This window comes from Pan paniscus, chromosome 11 (genome assembly GCF_029289425.2).
Source record: "Pan paniscus chromosome 11, NHGRI_mPanPan1-v2.0_pri, whole genome shotgun sequence".
NCBI classification, from domain to species: Eukaryota; Metazoa; Chordata; class Mammalia; order Primates; family Hominidae; genus Pan; species Pan paniscus.
In genome coordinates this window covers 87,176,702-87,195,381 of record NC_073260.2, presented here as the reverse complement: position 1 = coordinate 87,195,381, position 18,680 = coordinate 87,176,702, and the positions used below count along the sequence as shown (strand labels likewise).

At 49.3% G+C, this 18,680-nt stretch overlaps 1 long non-coding RNA gene across 1 annotated transcript; it reads left to right on the top strand.

Moving 5' to 3' along the window:
- The first annotated feature begins 748 nt into the window (after positions 1-748).
- Positions 749-11,330, top strand: LOC129393095 (uncharacterized). Its single transcript, XR_010109149.1, has 3 exons — positions 749-7,662; positions 9,365-9,621; positions 10,207-11,330. It is a non-coding gene; the product is annotated as an uncharacterized LOC129393095 (long non-coding RNA).
- Positions 11,331-18,680: the final 7,350 nt, after the last annotated feature.

The window sequence follows — 18,680 nt, the reverse complement described above, 5'->3', positions numbered from 1 at the left end:
GACCCAGCAGTCCCACCTCTGGAATTTATCCTAAGGAAACAAATGAAGAGATGTGAAAGACATATGTTCAAGGCTGCTAATCTCAGGGGAGCTTTTAAATTTAACTTTAATTTGTATCAAGTTATACATGCACATGATTTCAAAGGTCAAAAAATTCTACAAGATTTGTTACAAAAATCAGCAATTCCCTGAAGCCACTCCCCCAGTCATGGCCCTGCTCTGCTTTTTCAGTCCCAGAGATACTTTTTTTTTTTTTTCTTTTATGAGACAGGGTCTCACTCTGTCTCCCAGGCTGGAGTGCAGTGGCATGATCTCGGCTCACTGTAGCTTCGACCTCCAGGGTACAAGTGATTTTCCCTTCTCAGCCTCCTGAGTAGTGGGAACCACAGGCATGTGCCACCATGCCCAGCTAACTTTTATCATTTATCCTAGACAGGGGTCTCCCTGTGTTGCCCAAGCTGGTCTTGAACTCCTAGGCTCAAGCAGTCCTCCTGCCTTGGCCTCCCAAACTGTTGGGATTACAAGCATGAGCCACCATACACAGCCTCAGAGATACTATTTCAATCCTTTAAGTATTTAGTGTATTTTCTCTAAATACCATGCTTATATTGCTACTTCTTGATTTTTCAGGTTTATACATTATATAGTGATTTTTCATTATGGAAGGGGAGAATTTGGCTCTCATCAATCACTCACTCACAATACCCCCCACCCTGGAACAAAACACATATTAATACATGTATTCCCACCCCCCACAGCCTCCCAATATAGTTATTTGTCATTCTGATCAGATCAATATTCGTTATTTGCTTTATTCTGACTGCAAATCTGTTTTCAAGATTTTTAGAGTTAATAATTGTCTTGCTTTTTTTTTTTTTTTTTTTTTTTTTTGAGACAGAATCTCTCTCTGTCCCCCAGACGGGAGTTTAATGGCACAGTCTTGGCTCACTGAAGCCTCCACCTCCCAAGTTCAAGTGATTCTCCTATCTCAGCCTCCTGAGTAGCTGGGACTACAGGCACGCGCCAAGCCCAGCTAATTTTTGTACTTTCAGTAGAGATGGGGTTTTGCCATGTTGGCCACACTGGTCTCAAACTCCTGACCTCAGATGATCCACAGCCTCAGCCTCCCAGAGTGCTGGAATTACAGGTGCGAGCCACTCTGCCCGGCCCAATTGTCTTGTTTTTACCATTGGCTTGGTTTACTAATTTTCATCACTAATTTAACTACAAACTCTTTCTTTCAGAATTTTGAACATATTCCTCCATCATGTTCCGGTTCCCACTGACGCTGTTAAAGAATCCAGTGCCATTCGGATCCATGATCCTTTGTATGAAATCCACTTTTTCTCTGCAAACTTGTAGGATATTTTCTTCATGCCAGATACTTGTGTTCTTCAATTCTGGGTTTTTGAAAACAAAATATTTTTAAAATTACTTTCTTCTTTCTTTTTTTTTTAGGACAGAGTCTCACTCCGTCGCCCAGGCTAGAGTGCAGTGGTGTGATCCTAGCTCATTGCAGCCTCAAACCCCTAGGCTCAAGTGATTCTCCCACCTCAGCCCCCCAGGTAGCTAGGACTACAGGTGTGTGCCATCAGTCCTGGCTAATTTTTTAATTTTTTTTGACAACACTTATGCCTATTGACCCAGCAGGTGTGTGCCACTATGCTTGGTTCATTTTTTATTTTATTTTATTTTATTTTATTTATTTTTGCAGAAGCCATTGATACCATCTAGCTAAGCTAGGTTGAAGATACTTTGGACTCGACAATTCTATATTAGGATACATGCCCTAGAACATCTCTCCCGTGCGTGCACAAAAAGATATTGATGCCTGTAATCCCAGTGCTTTGGGAGGCCGAGGCAGAACGATCACTTGAGGTAAGAAGTTTGAGACCAGCCTGGGCAACATAACAAGACACTGTTTTTACAAAAAAAATTAAAAATGAGCCGGGCATAGAGGCATGCACCTGTAGTCTTGGCACTCAGGAGGCTGAGGTGGGAGGATCACATGAGCCCAAGAGTTTGAAGTTACAGTAACTATGATCGTGCTGCTGTATTCCAGCCTGGGTGACAGAACAAGACACTGACTTAAAAAAAAAAAAAAAAGACATTTACAAGAATGCTATGGCAACGTTGTTTATAAGGACAAATACAAGAGAAAGATATAATAAATACTTATTGACAGGGGAATGAATAAAGATGGCACAGTTATACAAAACATATACAATATTGAGTAAATACACAAGACATACAAGGATGCCATGACATACACAAGACATACACAGCCAGCCATGGTGGCTCACACCTATAATCCCAGCACTTTGGAAGGCTGAGGCAAGAGGATCACTTGAGCTCAGGAGTTCAAGACCAGCCTGAGCAACATCACGAGACCTTGTCTCTACTTAAAAAAAAAAAAAAATTGGCCGGGCGCGGTGGCTTACGCCTGTAATCCCAGCACTTTGGGAGGCCAAGGCGGGAGGATCACAAGGTCAGGAGATCGAGACCATCCTGGATAAAACGGTGAAACCCCATCTCTACCAAAAAAAAAAAACCCAAAAAAATTAGCTGGGCGTGGTGGCGGGCACCTATAGTCCCAGCTACTCGGGAGGCTGAGGCAGGAGAATGGCATGAACCCGGGAGTCGGAGCTTGCAGTGAGTGGAGATTACACCACTGCACCCCAGCCTGGGCAACAGGGCGAGACTCCGTCTCAAAAAAAAAAAAAATTAACTAGGCTTGGTGGTGTGCACCTGTAGTCCTGGCCACTCAGGAGGCTGAGATGGGAGGGTTGCTTGAGCCTGAGGAATTTGAGGCTGCAGCAAGCTATGATTGCACCACTGCACTCTAGCCTGCGGGACAGAGCAAGACCCCATCTCAAAAGAGAAAAAAGGGGAAAAAATTGCAATCCTACTTAAAATTGCAATATTCCACCACCCCTGCCTCTCCAGCTTCCCTTATTTTTTCCCTCTGTACTTCTCACGTTGTAACATATTAATAATGTATCTCAGTTTCATACCTTTTGTTTATGGTTTGGCTCACCCCACCAGAATGTGTGTCCCATGAGAGCAGTAATCCTCTCTGTTGTTTACGGATGTTCCCAGGGCTTAGGATGGTGCCTCACATACAGTAGGTTCTCAATACGTATATGTTTGTGAGTTTATGAATGAATAAAAGACAGAAACCGCTACTGAAAGTTTAAAACCATGCAAAGCAATACCACTTATCATTTATGGATAAACACGCAGTTCAGGTTTGGGTTACCCCTGGTGACAGAGGTGGGGAACAGGATCAGGAAGGGGCACCCAAGAGTCTTCCAGTGTCCCCGTAAGATTTATTTCCTAAGCAGGGCAATAGAGATGGAAATGTTTGTTATATTATTATCAACAAGTTTTGCATGGCAGAGAAATTCTACAGCTTGAAAAAAAAAAAAAAAAAGGAACAGCCAGCACCTGCAGCAGGTGTTAGAGTTTCCCAGGGTTTTTCCACATGACCTCATGGGACAGGGGTGCACAGGGGGCTTCCTGTAAGCCCAGCTCAGAGCCAGGTGGGGCCTGAGACTGGGGGTTCTTCCAGAGCTCCCTAACAGGGGGGAAATCCCAGTCAGATCAAGAGAGGAAGGGGCAGCCTAGGAGGCCACCTCTTCTGGGTGAGATGGGGAGAGTGGGCCAGAATGAAGCTTGATCTTACACTGTTTTAGTAATAGCCCAACAAGTTCTAGCCCGTTGCCCAGGTAGAGCCGATTTATCAAGACAGGGGAATTGCAATAGAAAGAGTTTAATACATGTAGAGCCGGCTAAACAGGAGACTGGAATGTATTATTACTTAAATCAGCCCCTCGAAAATTCAAAAATGGGTCTTTTAAGGATAATTCAGCAGGTCTGGGACCAGGGATTGGGGAGTGCATATTGGTCAGACTGAAGATGAAATCATACGGGGGTTGAAGTCAATTTTTTTTTTTTTTTTTTTTTTTTGGAGATAGAGTCTCCCTCTGTCACCCAGGCTAGAGTGTGGTGGCGCATTCTCGGCACACTGCAGCCTCTGCCTCCCGGGTTCAAGCAATTCTCCTGCCTCAGCCTCCCAAGTAGCTGGGATTACAGACATGCGCTACCATGCCTGGCTAATTTTTGTATTTTTAGTAAAGATGAGGTTTCACCGTGTTGGCCAGGCTGGTGTCGAACTCCTAACCTCAAATGATCCGCCCACCTCGGCCTCCCAAAGTGTTGGGATTACAGGCGTGAACCACCGCACCTGGCCTGAAGTGGATTCTTGCTGTCTTCTGTTCCTGGGTAGGATCGCAGAACTGGTTGAGCCAGATTACAGGCCTGGGTGGCACCTGTTTGTGCATCAGAGTGCATCAGCAGTGCAGGGTCTGAGAAATACCTCAAGTGCCAATCTTAGGTTTTACAATCGCGATGTTATCCCTAGGAGGAACTGGGAAGGTTCAGAATCTTGTAGCCAGCTGTGTGACTCCTAAACCATAATTTCAAATCTTATGGCTAGCCTGTTAGTCTTACAAAGACAGTCTGGTCCTCAGGCAGGAAGGGGTTTGTTTAGGGAAAGGGCTGTTAGCATCTTTGTTTCAAAGTTAAACTATAAACTAAGTTCAGCCTATGCCCAGGAATGAACAGGGCAGCTTGGAGGTTAAAGGCAAGATGGAGTTGGTTAGGTCAGATCTCTTTCTCTGTCATAATTTTTTTTTTTTTTTTTTTGAGTTGGAGCTTCGCTCTTGTTGCCCAGGCTGGAGTGCAGTGGTGCGATCTTGGCTCACTGCAACCTCCGCCTCCCAGGTTCAAGCAATTCTCCTGCCTCAGCTTCCCAAGTAGCTGGGATTACAGACACCTGCCCAGCTAATTTGTTCATATTTTTAGTAGAGACGGGGTTTCACCATATTGGCCAGGCTGGTCTCAAAGTCCTGACCTCAGGTGATCCGCCTGCCTTGGCCTCCCAAAGTACTGGGATTACAAGTATGAGCCACCGCGCCCGGCCTCTGTCATAATTTTCGCAAAGGTGGTTTCATCTTTATCCAAGAGTGGGGACTTGCCGCTGGATCCCCCTGTGAGACACACGCTGCTGTGAGTCAGCTCTGGATTCCACTTTAGGACACCTGGGAGCTGTCCCAGTTCAGAATCTGATTCCCTGTTGGAAGCTCTGCCCAGAATTTCTCGAAACTCAGTCTGCCTCCTGGCCCCCACCTCCATGAATAATGGGGAGAATAAATGTGAACCCGGTTTTGTCTACATCATAGGGCTGCTGTGAGAATCAAAAAGGGTGAAAAAAACCTCCCTGCCGGTAGAGAACAGTCTAACTGCAATTGTGCATTTTTTCTTAACCATCCCCCTATTGTTTGATTGTGTTTGCCATTTTCTCTGCTATAAACAGCACTGCAATGAACATCTTTACATGCCTGCATATGGGTGAAGGGAAAACTTCCCCTTTTCCCTCTGAAGGTTCACTGAAAATCACCTGACCAAAGGCAGATTAGTAGGAGAAAAAGCATACACATTTATTAACATTCATGGGAGAGAATTACAGTGTGATTACCCCAATCCCCCAATGGGGTACAGAAGCTTATGTACTCTTTTTCCCAGGGGAGCAAGGAGATGGGAAACATAGAGCATTGTTTTGAGGAGCAGTAAATGATTATTAAGGAGAATGAATGGATCAGGGAGACAGAAATTAACTTGTGAATGGAATGAGTCTGAGAGGCAGACATCTTGTGGAAAAGTCCATCCAGCTGTGGTTGGACTTCTGACTTCTTTTCTTCCGGCTTCTTTTCTGCAGTGGATAATGGGGTAACAGACGGACAGAAGGCAAATGTGTTTCTTTTGGCAAGACACTTTCTAGGTCAGATAAGGAAATTCCAGAGAGTCCCTCCAAGGACTTGAGGGGTGAGAGGGAGAGAACGAGACAAGGTTAGAGAGGCCTTGATGCTGAGGCTTATTTGTAAGGCCTTTCAGTTTTCAAAAGCACTCAGCATGCCCAAGTGCCACATTTTGGGGAATCATTTTCTGTACCCCAACACTTATATTTTTGGTTTGCTTTAAAAAAATTATTTCCTCTGGGATAAATCCCAGAGGAAATAATTGGTTAAAGCATATAAATTGTTTCTATGGCTTTTCAACCTGATAATCAAAAGGATCAGATTACTGTTCTAAAGAGTTCATGCGGCTGGGCGCAGTGGCTCATGCCTGTAATCCCAACACTTTGGGAAGCCGCGGCGGGGTGGGGTGGTGGATCACCTGAGGTCAGGAGTTCGAGACGAGCCCAGCCAACATGGTGAACCTCTGTTTCTACTAAAAATACAAAAATTAACCAGGCCTGGTGGCACAATGCCTGTAATCCCAGCTATTCAAGAGGCTGAGGCAGGAGAATTGGTTGAACCTGGGAGGTGGAGTTTGCAGTGAGCTGAGATTGCACAACTACATTCCAGCCTGGGCAACAGAGCAAGACTCCATCTCAAAAAAAAAAAAAAAAAGAGTTAATGCAAGTGCAAAGTTTAAGGATGACTGTCCGGGAGACACAGACTCCAGAGGAATGGAATCAATGCTCTGAAATGGAGAAGTTAAGGTTTTACTTGCATAGGTAGAAACAAAGAAGTTTAGCAGGATTACTAAAGTTTAGCAGCCTTTTCCATACGAGGCTGATCTATGAATTACAGCAATCTGATTGGTTGCAGCTTGTTCTTTGTCAGGAAAGGTATAGTCAACACCTATCTTGAGTAAATTGATTGTCACAGAGCCTATTGTGCTATCTGGTTGGAGTCAGGTACAAGAGAAGAAAGAAGGAAGTTAACCTACAAGGAGAGTCAGTAATGAGGAAAAGGGGGTCTTTCCTCCAGTGCCCTTTAGTCTTTTACAACATTTTACAAAAGAATGTAGGTATGGAAAAAGTTGATCTATAATCAGAGAAACAGAGGTTGTGGCTGCCTGTTATGTGACTCAGGTCCCACAGTCACATTTCCTTTAAGGCTCCAAATAAAATTCCAACAGGTTTGTAAGCAGACAGGGAGGGTCTCTAGGGACTATAGGCATTTAGTCAACTGGCACAATAAGCCTGTTTGACAGCCTCCTGCTTTGCAGCTTGTTTTTTCCCAAACCCTGTGTTGAATGTGGTCACCTACTTGCTGGCACCGGCTCCTGACAGACCCAGGCAACTTCTAGATCAAGCTTGTCCAACCGGCGGCCCAGGACGGCTTTGAATGTGACCCAACACAAATTCATAAACCTTCTTTGGACATGATGAGATTTTTTTTTGCGATTTTTTTAGCTCATTAGATACAGTTAGTATTAGTGTATTTTATGTGTGGCTCAAGACAATTCTTCTTCTAGTGTGGCCCAGGGAAGCCAAAAGATTGGACACCCCTGTTCTAGATGAACCTGAGTACACATTCCTCATGACCATGCTGACCATGAGCTCCACCTCAGGAGGAGCTACACCTTCATCACCATCACAGGCAACCTGTGGGCTGGCACGATGGGGCCCTGCGTCTGCAGCAGCGGGGCCCCTCGTCCCCTCCATCACTGCATAAAACCCTCCTGTCACTTTCCCTCAGGGAGACACTGCTTTGGAGAATCCTCCCAGGGCTCTTCTTACCTGTGGCGAGTCATAAAATTCCTACTGATCCAAACCTGCGTTCTCGTGGAGAGCCGTTTGAGATTCACCAGGTGAATGAACCCCGGTTTTTTTCTGGGTAACAGGTCGAATGTGAATTACTTATTTTCACAAGCTCTTGACATGTTCTGTCAAATTGCTGTTCCCCAAAGAGTGGACTCTGGTGACATATAAGTGTGTGGGACCATTGCATCTTACCCCAGAGATCCACTCCTGATCTGGCATTATTCAAAATCTGCTGAATTCAAAACGATCCTGTACTTCCTGCTCACCAGGTCTGAAAAGAAAAAAGAAGAAGGAAAAACTACACCTGACAAAAGACAGGGGGAGACATTTATATTAGTTTGCCAGTTTGAGGAAATGCCTTACTTGGCAATATTATAAATCCAGTTTATAGCTCACTTAACTGGACAGCTTCGAAATGACTTATTTTTTGGTATACATTTTAAAAGTCAGGAGAGCTGAGACAAAAATGAGAATTTATTAGTATTTAACATTTGATAAAATACCTTGAATATTTAAAATGCTCATAAAATGCTATTATACTGTGCTTTATTTTATTTATTTTATATTTTGAGACAGGATCTCTTCTGTTGCTTAGGCTGGAGTGCAGTGTTATGATCACAGCCTACTGCAGCCTCAACTTCCTGGGTCAAGCAATCCTCCCACCTCAGCCTCCCGAGTAACTGGGACTACAGGCATGCGCCACCACACCCGGCTAATTTTTGTATTTTTAGTAGAGGTGGAGTTTCGCCATGTTGCCCAGGCTGGTCTCAAACTCCTGACCTCAGGTGATCCACCCACCTTGGCCTCCCAAAGTGCTGGGATTACAGGCGTGAGCCACCATGCCCGGCTGACACTGTACTATTTCTGCACGGCATTCTCCAGCATTGGGCACTATTATTTTGTTTTGTTTTTCATCCTAAACAAATAGGATGTCTAACAACCAAGTTTGTAGCTCCAGGCCTTGAGATCCATTTGTAAGAGTGGGGAAGAAGGAGGCAAAGTAATATATGTGCTAGCTAATAATTACATGTTCTGCTTATTAAGAATTTACTTTCTTTTGGGCCGGGCGCGGTGGCTCACCGCGGATTACAGTGCCTGTAATCCCAGCACTTTGGGAGGCTGAAGCAGGTGGATCACCTGAGTTCGAGACCAGCCTGGTCTAACATGGTGAAACCCCGTCTCTACTAAAAATACAAAAATTAGCCGGGCACGCACCTGTAATCCCAGCTACTCAAGACGCTGAGGCAGGAGAATTGCTTGAACCTGGGAGGCGGAGGTTGTAGTAAGCTGAGATCACGCCACTGCACTCCAGCCTGGGCGACAGAGCGAAAAAAAAAAAAAGGAATTTACTTTCTTTCTTCCAGGCCCTATGCCAAGCACTTGTGTTATCTCATTTATCCTTGGATCCTTTTAATATGGGGGTTCAGTTACCCCCATATTACAGACAAGGAAACTGAGGTGCAGATCCCAGAGAGGGGGAGAGAGAGAGCACAATTCTGGTATGTAGCAGGGGGAGTCAGAGAACAAAAATTGGACTGACTGATAAGGGGCAAAGGCACTGGTGCAGGCTCTGTCCCCAGCTTCCAGCTCTTTCAACCTTCTGGGCCTCGACTCTGCCCTAAGGAGAGGCTGAGGACCAGGTGATGGGCACCAATGTGTGGCTTCTTCACATCCCACAGGCTGGACCCCCTGGGCCTCACCTTCCAGTGAGGGAAGAGAGAGGTGACTGCCTTTTCTTTCTCTGCACAGAGCAGCAGGGGAGTCGTGACCCCCAGGGGCTCAGTAGAGCATGAGCCTGGCCATTGCCAAGCGGCCCGCCCATGCGTGCTGTGGTTACACGGTCTTCATGCTGGCTGGGGAGCCCGGAGAACTCGGGTTTGGTTCGTCCTCCAAACACGTGAACACGTGTTGAGCACTGACTGTGAATGCGGCAGCTGTGATGGGGGCTGAACTCAGGGCCAAGGAGCCAGGCTCTACTCCACTGTGACACCAGGTGTGGGGCTCGGGTAAGTCACCTCTGTGGCCTCTGACCGCAGTTTCCTTATCTGTAAGATGGGGATGGTGATGACTACCTCGGAAGGTTGTTGTAAGGCTTAAATGAGAAGATGGGCGTGTCTGAGGCCAGCATGGGGCCCTGTAAAGTGTGAGCAGAAAGGGGCTCTCCAGGTGCACTCCGGGTATGACTCAGACGCCCGCTAGGATGCTCACTGGCCCGGCACTGACATCCAGAATGGACCACAAGGGAGAAAGTGGCAGGCTAGCAGGAGGGAGGCACTTTCACTAGGGGCTGGGAAGGGTCCTGGGAGGGCTTCCTGGAGGAGATAGTGTTTGCACCAAATGAAAACCGGTTCTATTCAGTGATGAGACTTGCTGCCTGCAGCTAGCACCCTGCTAGCTTCCATTTAAAAACTGGACAGAAGACTTCCCCCAGGAGGTAACTTTAGACTGACTCCTGCACCTAGAGAGGGCATCCTTAGAGCATCTTAGGGGAAATCTGCCCACCCCTATGTATTTTATTTTCTTTTTTTCTTTTCGTTTTTTTTTTTTTTTTTTTTTTTTTTTTTGAGACTATATCTCTCTCTGTTGCCTAGGCTGGAGTGCAGCAGTGTGATCATGGCTCACTGTGGCCTCTACCTCCTGGGACCAAGCAATCCTCCTGTATCAGCCTCTGGAGTAGCTGGGATTACAGGCATGCACCACCACACCTGGCTAATTATTTAGTTTTGGTAGAGATGGGGTCTCACTATGTTGCCCAGACTTCCCTCTGTCAATGACAGACATAATTCAATCATTCATTCATTCAATAAATATTTATTGAGCACCTACTAGGAGGTGCCAGGCATTGTTCTTGGTACTGGAATTATGGCAGCGAATGAAACAAAGCCCCTGCTCTCAGAGCTTACATCCTGGTGGGCATGGAGGGAAACTAGACAATAAACAGAGAAATAAAGATGTATCAGATTGGTGGAGTGTCCAGGGCTAGATGAGGCAGAGTGAGGGAGGGAGAGAAGGACCAGTGGGCAGGAAGTGGTGCCATCAGGGAAGCCAGTGAAGGGCCACCCTTTGAGTGAGATCTGTAGGACATGAGGCTCAGACCCTGTGGACCTAGGGGGAGTGGAGAATGTTCCAGGCAGGGGAACAGCTGGTGCAGGAGGTCTGAGTGCTGGGCAGAGGGGATCCCAGGCGGGATCCCAGGAAAGCTGGAGACAGAGGGAGGGAGGTCAGAGGCGGTGGTGTTGGCCTCTGTGGGCCGTGATTAGGACCCTGGCCTTACCCGGAGGGAGACAGGAGCCTTTGGAGAGATCCCTTACTGGAGCAGAGGCTTGGCTCTGGCTGTCCGCGAGAAGGGACTGGAGCAGGCCCAGGGCAGAAACAGTGGGGCAACCAGGAGGCTGGGGCAGAGGGGCCTCAGCTTGGACCAGGTGCAGGCGACGGAGCTGGGCTGGGGGACGAGATAGGCTTCTGGGTGTGTTTAAAGTTGGAGCCATGAGGATTGGGTGATGAGTTAGACTCCCTACCCCTGAATGCCCTCACAGGACCACAAGGTTCCTGGTGCTCTCACCAAATACCATCTGGAAGCCTCCTCATTCCACAGGTGATTGTGAAAATAAGACCTTAATTGTTTCATTTTGTTTTTTTCCCCCAAAACAAAACCAAATGTAATGACTAAGAAAAGCTCCACTTCCAGCTCCAGGGTGCCGCTCCCTCTGGTGGAGGGTTGGCTCCTGATTTAGATGCTTTCTATATATGAATTACAGGGAAAGGGAGGCCTGGGAGCAGGTCTGGGGCAGCTCCTTCTGGCCAGCTGGGCGGCTCTCAGGGGCTGCCAGGATGCCTGGCTTCTGCCTGAAGTGAGCAGCTCTCAGTCCCTATGGGCCACGCCTCTGCATCATCAGGAGAGGGCTTGGGAGCACACAGGGACTTTGGTCTTTCTCCTGAGAGCAGTGAGGAGCCACGGAATGTGGCAGGCAGGGGAAAGACAAGACCGGATTTGCTTTTTAGAGGAGACCCTTGAGCAACCCTAGGAGATCAGGTTGGAGGAGGCAAGGCCGGAGGCCAAGCGGTCTGGGCGGGGCCTTCAGGGAGGGGAGGAGGGAAGGGAAGTGGGGCCCACTGAAGGCTGGGGAGTAGCTCCCTGGGCTGCCCCTTGTTGGTCATGGCTCTGCCCTGGGGCCCAGGCCCGATGTCCACCTCGGGCCTGAGCTCCTGCAGGTGCAGCTAGATGGGGTCTGAGCTGGCGCAGCTATGTGGGGCCTGTTCTGGGCTAGTGACTCACTTCTGAACGGCTTTGGCAGAATGAGGCAGTTCTCCCTTTCACAAAATTCATCACAGTTCAAGCTTTTGGCCCCAAACAGCGGCAGATGACAGAGGGATTTCCTGAGGTGGTTTATGGGACTTTTGCTGAAATGGTAGCATGAACTTCACCTGGGCCTGCAGGGAGCCATCCCCTGCCTCCATCCCCTTGCTCCTCCTTGGCCTGTCCTAAATCAGGGATGGGACCTTGGTCCTTACCCAGGGCAACCTTGGCCTTCAAGCAGCATGCCTGAGCTCCTCCCTCAGGTTCTGCTCAAACCCTTTTTCCTCAGAACCTGCACACCCCTTGCTGGGTCGTCACACAGCAAGGCCCATGCCTCCTCCTCCAGGAAGCTGCAATCTGCCCAGATCTCCTTGGATGATGCTAACTCATGGGGTGTGGGGAGTGTGGAAGCCCAGCTTCCTTGCCTGGGGTTTCAATAACCCTGAGATGTAACTTGCATTCCAGAGCGGCCCTCGGGATCACAATGAAGCACCTGCCTGCTGGACTTGGCCAGACATGGCACTGTTGGTCTTCCTTCCCTCCCCTCTCCTGCTTCCCACTCCTTTCCTGGTTTATTCTGGGGGCACTTCCTTAATCAATCACTTGCTCACAAATCCTCAGCAGAGAGCCTGCTTCTGGGGACCCGACCCAAGACACAGCTTCCAGGGGTCACTCCTGCTGTTTCTCAGCTTGGACGGATCCTCCTTGACTGCACCCCTATAAAACAGAATGCAACGCAGAGCTTGTCTCCTGGGGAGAAGCTTCCCAGTGGGACCAGTCCTGCCCTGAGGTCCCATGACACCTTGGCAGGCCCTGTTCCTGGTGCCCGAAGACTGGCCTCGGTCCTGGGAGGTAGCCCCTCCCCTTGGCTCCACCCACAGTTGAGTCTTTGCACACAAAGTTGTTCTGCCCACCTTGGCTCTTGACTCCACCCCACCTCACAGCCTCTCTGGGCCTCCGTGGCTCCATCTATACAATGAGGGCACAGGCTCTGCCCCTGTGAGCGGTGGTGTGACGCTGGTTCTGGATTCCTGCTCCCAACCTCACCCTGCGGTAGCTGAGCCAGGACCTCTAGAAAAGAGGAGCCCAGCTTGTTCAAGAATGAACAGCTGGGTCCTGGCTCAGAGAATCAACCATTCTGGCTGTTACAACTCATTACTAAATCCCAGCTATGCCCTGAGGAGGATTAAGGAAACTGCTCCGGTAAAAAATCCCCAACAGAAAGAATGCACTCCCTCCCAGGGAGCCCTAGAAATCTGACCACGGTCATCTTCTCCCGGCGGTCTCTAACCAATGCACATTCCGGGTGTTTGCGTGCCAGAGGGGCCAGCTGGGCATCTGCGCGATCGGCCAATGCCTGGCAGAAAAGCAGCCCAGGGTGCTAGCTTTCTGATTCACGGGCAGGACTTCAGGTAATGCCAGCTGCTGAGGGAGCTTCGTTAGGCTGCATCGCCCCAGGGAGGAAACCTGAGGCTGGATGGCAAGAAGCCTGGACAGGGCGCTGCTCTGCCTCGAACTTGCTGGTGACCCAGGCAGGGCACTGTCCCCTGTTAACTCTCAGCTTTCCTACTTAAAAACTGGGAATGGTATCCCCATTTACAGGGATGTACTCACTTACACAGAATATGTCTATAGAGTGTTCACCCTGTGGGGACCCATGTTGGGCACTGGAACCATGAAAAGGCTTGGACCCTACCCTGTCCTTGCCCTGTGTCGCTCCCAGGCTTGAAGCTGGGAAGGTAAAAGGAGAGGGTCCGAGGGAGAAGTGGGGTATGTATGTGGGGGCCACATTAGCACAAAGCCAGAGGCCTGCAACCATGATGCCTTGAGGCTATGGATGAATAAGCAGATGTAGCTGAAGGAGCCACTGGGGTTGGCTGGCAGGTCAGCACAGGGCAGCCATGAGGGTTGTGGTCACATGCCTCAGTGTTACTGTCTTAATCTATTTTCCGCTGCTATCACAGAATACCGCAGACTGGGTAACTTATACAGAAAATAACTTTATTTGGCTCATGGTTCTGGAGGATGGGAAGTCTAGAAAAATAGTGCCAGCATCTGGAGAGAGTCATCCTGTGGCAGAAGGCATCACATGGCCAGTATGCACACAAGACAGAGAGAGAAATGGGGCCAAACTTATCCTTTTATCAGAAGCTCACTCCTGCCATAAGTAATCCACTCCTACAATAACTGCATTAATCTCTTCATGAGGGCAGAGCACCTCATGACCCAATCACCCCTAAAGGACCCATTTCTCAACACTGTCACAATAGCAATTAAATTTTATTTTATTTTATTTTTATTTTTTGAGATGGAGTTTCATTCTTATCACCCAGCCTGGAGTGCAGTGGCACCATTTCGGCTCACCACAACCTCTGCCTCCTGGGTTCAAGCGATTCTTCTGCCTCGGCCTCCTGAGTAGCTGAGATTACAGGCATGTGCCACCATGCCCAGCCACAATTAAATTTCAACAGGCATTTTGGAGAGGACATTCAAACCACAGCAGTTACCTTCACCTGGATTTGAGTCCAGCTCAAGCGTGGTGACCTTGGGCAGGTCCTTCAGGCAGAAGGACTTGAGGCTCTCTGAGCCACAGTTATCTTGACTTGAAAGTGAGAATCCTAACAGTGCCCACTTGAAGGCTTGTTGTGGGGTGAACATCACATAGTTTGAAGCCCGATCCTGTCTGAGTAGCGGTGGCTCTCTTGCCCCTCTGAATCTTCCAGGCTGGGGCCCTCTGCTCCCCAGAAGAGCAGACTGAGGGGCTGAGAAAGGGGCAAGTGGCTTCCTGTGTGGGGTGCAAGGCTGCAGCAGGCTGAGTCTGGGGGCAACCCAGGTCTGCCGATGAGCTGTTACCCTGCCCCCCAGGGCCACACCTCACTGGGAGCTGAAGCCTGAGCACATTTCCCAGGGGTCTGGGCTGGCCAAGGGGTCCCGACTGGGCTCTCTGCTACCCTCTGTGGCCAGCTGCTCATGTCTCTTGTACGAGAGCATCAGCTTCCAGCAGTCAGACAAAAGCCCAGGCAGGGCCAGGGTGAAAGCCACACTGCGCCTTGCCTGCTGCGCGTCATCGGAAAATGTTCGCCCCATCTGGGCTTCAGTTTCCATATCTGTATAATGGGCTTCCAGCATGTGCCCTGCCCCACCCCTCACCAAGCACAGACCAGAGGCAGGGCCCCCTCAGAGAGGAGACAGTCAGTCAGATGATCTCTATTCAAACCCAGTTCTGCTCCTTACCAGCTGTGTGACCGTGGGCAAGTCCCTCCACTGACCTGAGCCTCAGTTTCTTCGTCTGTAACTTGGGGTTCCTAAAATCAACTTCACTGGCCTTTGTGGGGATTAAACAAACTCTTGTGTGTGGAGTGCCTGGCACGAATCACTCACTCTCAGCGCAAGTTCCCTTCCGTTGGGGCCGCTCTCCACCTCCTTACACCCTGATCTGACCTCACCTTCCACTGCCCATCTCAGCTGCTGCTGCTTCTCCTCCCTTTGGCGATGCCGACTCGCTCCAGCCTCCAGGCCTTTGCTCACCGTTTGTTCTGCCAGAAATGCCTTTTCTCCCTCTCGCATTCCTACCATTCCAAAGCATATTGTCTTCATTGCTCAGCTCAAATGCTGCCTTCTCCAGGAAGGCTCTCCGAGGAGCTCTGTGCAAGCAGACAAAAACACGGATACAGGGGCACCAGAAGGGGCATCTCTCTGCCCACATCTCTCTACTTTCGGCCTGGATCAGGCTCAAACATGGACATTTTTCTCCCCCACCTCGCAGTACACAAAAGTGCCCACTAGGTGGTGATAGAATGACGAAGTCCCCGTGGGGATGGGCGATAAGGGAGGCCAACCAGGCACCGCCTGCATCACTCATTCGTTTATTTAACGAATATTGACTGAGCACCTGCATGGTGCCAGACTGTGGGGCAACCCAGCAACAAGGCCCGACTCTCAAGGAGCTTGTGTTCTAGCTGGGGGCGGCTGGACTGGCGGGAGACACAAAAAACAAGGAAATAAATAAAGCAGAAAAAACATGGGACAGAGATGAAGGTTACACAGAAAATGCTGGCCCAGGATCACTTGAGGCCAGGAGTTCGAGACCAGCCTGGCCAACATGGTGAAACCCGGTCTCTACAAAAAATACAGAAATTAGCCAGGTGTGGTTGCGTGTGCTGGTAATCCCAGCTATTTGGGAGGCTGAGGTGGGAGGATCCCTTGAGACTGAGCGGCAGAGGTTGCAGTGAGCTGAGATTTCACCACGGCACTCCAGCCTGGGTGACAGAGTGAGACCCCTGTCAAAAAAAAAAAAAGAAAAGAAAAAAAGAAAGAAAGGAAAGAAAAGGAAAGGAAAGGAAAGGAAAAAAAAATTCCAGGCCCTTGAGTGTGTCCAGGCTTCTGACTGAGCATTCTTTCAGTGCAGAGCCACACTTTGAACCTGAGAGACTGGCTGAGCTGGATGATTCTCAAAGTGCGCTCTGCGGACCAGCAGCAGCACCACCAGTAGCAGCATCACCCGGGAACTCAAAGGAAATGCAGGTTCTCTGGCCTCTGCCGAATGCACTGAATCAGAATCTGCATTTTAACAAGATCCCCAGGTAATTCCTTTTCAAGTTAAAGTGAGAAGCTCTGCCCAAGTCCAGAGGCTTAGGGACCAATGACACACAAGCCAAATCTGGCCACCTATTTTCATATGAATCCCATGCTAAGAATGGGTCCTGCTCAGAAAAAAAAAATCTAGAGAATATTTTGTGATAAATAAAAGACATGCGAATTCAAATTTTAATGGCCATGCATAAAGTTTTATTGGAAGCCGGCTGCACCCTTTGTTTATGTATTGGCTGTGGCTGCTCTTGTACCAGAATGGTGACGTTAAGGAGCGGCAACAAAGACAGTATGGGCCACAGTGTTAAAATATTGACTCCCTGGCCCTTTGAAGAAAAAGTTGGCTAGTCCCTGCTCTAGTACATCTTCCTCACACTTTATGAATGAAGAATCAGGGCCCCGGGGGAGAGGGGCAGTATCTTGTTCAAGGCATCATGGGAGCCCTGCTTTCTCTACACGCTCAGGGTCCTGTTTCCACAGGCTCAGGCCTGAAGAGACTGAAAGCCCCCACTTTTTCTGTCTCTTGGGTTGGCCCAGGGTTGAAACCCAGGTTCCAGGCTGTGAGGAAGTCCAGGACACACTGAGAGGTCATGTGTAGGTGTTCAGGCCAACAGCACAGCCAGGGGCTCAGCTGACAGCCAGCATCAATGACCAGATGTATGGGTGAGGAGGTCTTCGGATGACTCCAGGCCAACTCCTATCTGACTACAGCTACAACCGCACAAAAGAGCCTGAACGAGAAACACTGGCTGAGCCCAGTCAACCCTGGAACCAGAAGAGATGCTAATGCCATCCAGCCCTGAGATTTGTTTGGAGGGTGACGCGGCCAAGGATGACACCCACTGCCCCAGAGGCTGGGGGAGTGGCAGGTATATCTTAGGGTTTGGGGGTGGGAGTGAAGGTCATCCTGAGGAGAGTCCTTTTTGAGTGTGTTAAGGTGTCTGTGTCCATGTGGACGGGCTGTCAGAATGGGCTGGGGGATGCGGTCAGGGACCACTCCCATTCCCAGGGCCTGGGTGTCCTGACCATCCATGCTAGGTCTGTTCCACGTTGGCCACACTGTTCCAGGCAAGCGCCTTTGGTCACACGGACTGGTCTCTGAGACTGGTCTGATGTGTGTACTCTCAGGAGCCTGGACAGGGGCAGTCTCAATCCAGAAATGACCTCTTCAATACTTGGTGTAGTTCCCTGTTTGAAACGCCCAATATTATGAGCCACCCAGGCCTGGGTCACCTGCTGACTGGCTGGAGGAAGTGCATGGGACCATGTGAGGTCACGGCAGCCCCAGGGTTTGCAGGTCGTCTGCATCCTGGCTCCCCCGCTTACAAGCTGTTTGACCTTGGTGAGGTTAGATCATCTTCCTAAGCTTCAGTTTCTTCAGCCACACAATAGGTACAACACTTACCCTTGAGGGTTACTGCGATTGTCACACAAGGCAGCATTTGCATGGGCCCTGGGCCATGCTAGACATTCATCAGGCACTGAAGCTATGGGGGAGAGAAGTGAGGGGCCCAGGCTCTGGAGCCAGTGGGTTTAAACTCCACTCTACCACTAACAAGACATTATTAAAAACTTCTGTGCGCCTCCATTTCCTCATCTGTAACATGGGGATAATAATAGCACCTGCCTCCTGGCTTGTTGAGAGGATATATGTAGTGCTTACAACAGCACAACACACATATATGGGTACTTCACAAATACAAATCCATTCAAGGAAACCAACCCTGGTGCCCTGGCATGGCCGTTGGTCAGAGACACAGAAGCCGAAGCCAGCTTAGGACAAGCGGAGGGGCCCAGGCCTGCCCCTCGGTTCCGGGGGCCTCACTTCTGTTCCAGGGCTGTTCAGTTACCTGCTCCTAGGCCTGGGAGGCCCAGTGGACAACAGAGTGACCTCTTCTCCACTGGTTTGATCTGAATACATTCTGCCCCATGAGGGCCCAAATGAGGGAACTGGTATGATATTCACAGAGAGGTGACATCACCCGCTGAAGATCACACAGCAAGTCCCTGGGCCACCTGGATCCCGGCCACAGCTCCACCCTGCTACCTCCCTCTCTTAAGTAACACATTAATAAGTGTCTTACCCTCAGGCCATTATCTGTGTTCCCAGGCCAGGGAACATTTCTGAAACACATCAAACATTGACAAAAAGAGGTGTTTTTCTGTCCCCAGGCCAGG